General features: G+C 37.6%; 1 long non-coding RNA gene across 1 annotated transcript; it reads left to right on the top strand.

Annotated features, from left to right (window-relative positions):
• Positions 1-1732: 1732 nt before the first annotated feature.
• On the top strand, positions 1733-2559 carry LOC119660593. The gene is made up of 2 exons (XR_005250456.1): positions 1733-2152; positions 2334-2559. It is a non-coding gene; the product is annotated as an uncharacterized LOC119660593 (long non-coding RNA).
• The last annotated feature ends 1440 nt before the right edge of the window (positions 2560-3999 follow it).

The following is a 3999-nucleotide window of genomic DNA, read 5'->3' on the forward strand; positions in this document are numbered from 1 at the left end:
GCTGTCATACGGAAGGTCGCGGTTCAAATCTCACTGGTGGCAGTGGGATTTGTATCGTGATTTGACGTCGGATACAAGTCGACTCAGCTGTGAATGAGTACCTGAGTTAAATCAGGGTAATAATCTCGGGCGAGCGCAATGCTGACCACGTTGCCTCCTACAGTGTACTGTAGTGTACCGTTACGGTCTTGAATGAAGTGCTCTAACACACTTCAAGACCCTGATCCAATATGGATTGTTGCGCCAACGATTATTATTATTAAGCGCTGTTGCACTCGTCTGACCATATGAAAGTTGTGTTTTTTCTAAGTAGGTAGTTTAATGGTTGGGTGATCTCAGTGAAATTTGGTATAAAGCGTCGGTAATAGTTGCAAAATGCGACGAAACGTCTGACTTCGTCTGCGTTTTTTGGTTGTGGATAATTTTTGATGACAGTGTATTTTGAACTGTCGGGCTTAATACCTTCTGCTGAGACTTGGTGGCCCAAGAAAGTTACTTCGGTTTGGAAGAATTTGCATTTTTTGGGATTCAGTTTTAGATTTCGGGATTTTAATCGGTCAAATGTTGTTTCCAACACTTTTTTAAATGGGGATTTTTCGAGCATCCTGTGACAATGATGTCATCGATGTATAGGAATGCTGTTTCTGGTGGTAAACTTGTCATGGCTATGGTCATCATTCGTTGAAATGAATTTGGGCTGATGTTTAAACTGAATGGTGGACGTGTAAATTGATAATGTCCATTAGCTGTTGAGAAGGCGGTATATTTTCTAGATTTTGGTTTTATGGGTATTTGGTGAAAACCTGACATTACATCTAGTGCAGAAAAATATTTGGCCCGACCCAATTGGTCTAGTATGTCAATGCGCGGTAGTGGGAATTTGTCTGCTAAAACTTTTCTATTTTTTCTCATCTGTACTCTTCTTTGGTACTAGTAAAATTGGAGAATTGTAGTCTGATGTGAATGGTTCTATAATTCCATCATTCAACATTTTTTCTACTTGCCTGTTTATTTCAGCTTTGTGGGTTTCGGGAATGCGATAGTTTTTAGTATAGACTGGTATTTGTTCTTGCAGTTCTATATGTTGTTTGTAGAAGGTATTTTCTGTTAGTGGTTCGTCACTTAAAGCAAAAATGTCGCTGTATTTTTTGCAAAGTTGTTGAATTGAATGATTCTTTGGTTTTTTCAAGTTGTTTGAAGTTCGAAAGAGGTTTAATATTTGGTTTTAAATTCTTAATTATGGCTGTTTCTGAAGTTGTATTTAGAATTTTAATCAATGGGTTGCTGGGTGAGGTTATTGAGCTTGCTACGAAAATGCCTCGTTGTATTTGTATAACTACGTCGATTGTGATTGGGATATTCAATTTACGGATCGCTTCACTTCTAGGTGGAATTAATATGGTGTTAGTATCTGGTCCGTCGAATATTGGTAGTTCATATGGACCGTCTGAGGTGTTTACTGTCAACGTCCAACTGTCATAGTTGATTATTGCCTTAAATTTTGTGAGGAAATCAAGTCCTAATACGGCATCTACTTCGATTTGAAAATCATTGGTAACTATTTGAAAAGTGTGTTCTATTGACACTTGTGGGTTAAAGTACACTTTAGTTTGTGTTGTTCTGATAGTCTTTGTTTTGATCCCTGTAACACCGTGTATTACACATGCTCGAGTTGAATAATAATATTGGTCACCGTTTATCTTTTCCCTTTTAAATATAGAGATGTCTGCTCCCGTGTCTATGATAAATGTGCATATTTTATCACACATTTCGACATATGCTTTGACGAAGTTTGTTAGGGCAGGGTTTACTGAAAGGCAGTCGTTTGTGAGTTGTCCCTCAGCTGGGTTGCCCTTTCTTCCAGCTGAGGGAGCTCGGATTCGCCCGACTCATAATAGTTTATTCGTCGGTTCTGGTTATTTCTATTTTGGTAATTTCTATTACCGATGTTTCTATTTTGATTGCGCGAGCTATTGCTATTTGTGCGCTGTTGACTTTGTGCGTGTCTATATCCATTGTTGTTATTATTTGCCCGAGATGCGTGACTAATTTCAGCATAATTATTTTCTGTTCGGCTGGAGTAATTTCATCTAAAAGTAGGACTGATGCTATGAATGAATCTGTTTCATCCACGTTCCCGTCGTATGGTTTGGTAAGTGATGTGGCGGTTTTAATATCGAAAGCCATATTTATAGAGGATTGTTTTGATACAAGGTTTAAAATTTTATTTCCTATTTTGTTTATTTCTTTATATGTCTCTAAAATAGACGGAGCGTCTTTTACCGTTGTTGGTGTATTGTTAATTATGATTTCTGTATTTTTTATTATTTCAGTTACCTGCAGTTTCTTCTCGTTGAGAGTGTATGGACGATGTACACTTTTATTGAAATTTAGTAAAATTTTTTCGAGTTCAGCTTTATATTGAAATAGTGATTCCATTTATGTGAGAAACGAGAGAAAAAACAAAACAATTTTTGTTTACATGTTTACGACTGCTAGAATATTTGTTCTTGAATGTAAAATTTTCAGGTAGTAATATTATTCATTTATTTATATTCATATTTGCTTATTTTTACTATTATATTTACTTAGACTTATATATTTAGAGTTATACTTACTTATATTTATTTACATTTTTCATTTCTTTTTGTTTATTTCTGCTTTTTTTGTTTTTAGCAAGAGGCTATAATTGAATTTTTCCTCTTATAGTTTTCGAATTCTCTTCTCAATTTAACTCTTTTGCCGGCTCTTTTAGGCCTTGTCGGTTTTCGCTGCTCGAGCTGCTGATTACGTCGCTTCTATTCATCTAGCGATCCAGGTTCTGTTGATTGCTGGACTCATTGTGGTGTGATCGGCAACTTCGAGTTTGCTGGATACAGCGTTAATTTTTCGATATTTTGTTCCGGCCGCTTCGCTTTGGGTTGGGGGGCTTCCTTCTCTGCAAGCATAAATAAATTCTCAAATGCTTGATCGATGATCTCCTGATCCGATGTCACGGTCGCCATATTATGGTATCCTTGCCGCAACTGGTTGATCCCGATTTACGGGCTAGAGCAGCGTGAGACGCTGTAGCTCTAGCCAGGTGCGGTGGTATACACGAGATCAGGGGCGAGCAGCTAGATAGCTCTAACTCGGCTTCCAGTGCACCGTGGGCGCTGTAGCCCTGGCCTGACCCGTGGGCAAGGTGGAGAAGCTAGGAAGCTATACTCCTAATTCCAATCTAGGAGAAACTGAAAAGCTATACTCCTTTTGAGTAGCAAAAATGTTGAAACTCATTTATTTGTGAATTCTCGCCTTTTATACAATTTCAAATTCTTACGGGACTAATTTCTTATCTGCCTAAATTATTATTTCTAGTTTACAAAATATTTGGTCGGTGTCATTAGTGCAAGTGCACGGATCATTGTGCATTGCTATAGTACATTTTATTTGTACAATTGTACTGTGAATTCATATTCTGTTAATAAGTTTATGATTTGTAATTTATTATTATTATTATGTATCATGACATCATCTTATGTAAGAAACTTCAATGCACATTTTTCTATCCGTATATAGCTATAGTGTCCGGATAGCTGAGTGGTTAGAGCACAAGGTTGTCGTACGGAAGGTCGCGGTTCAAATCTCACTGGTGGCAGTGGAATTTATATCGTGATTTGACGTCGGATACCAGTCGACTCAGCTGTGAATGAGTACCTGAGTCAAATCAGGGTAATAATCTCGGGCGAGCGCAATGCTGACCACATTGCCTCCTAATGTACCGTTACGGTCTTGAATGAAGTGATCTAACACACTTCAAGGCCCTGATCCAACATGGATTGTTGCGCCAACGATTATTATTATTATTATATGCGGTGCCGTTTAAGCTACAAATCCAACACATTCCTTCATATTTTCATATCTTTCCAAACTGCAAGACATACGTACATATTACAGCCATAGATATTATCCTCACACTAAACAAACAAACTGCCTATTTCCGAATACTGTACATGCATA

Source organism: Hermetia illucens, chromosome 6 (genome assembly GCF_905115235.1).
Source record: "Hermetia illucens chromosome 6, iHerIll2.2.curated.20191125, whole genome shotgun sequence".
Lineage (NCBI taxonomy): Eukaryota > Metazoa > Arthropoda > Insecta > Diptera > Stratiomyidae > Hermetia > Hermetia illucens.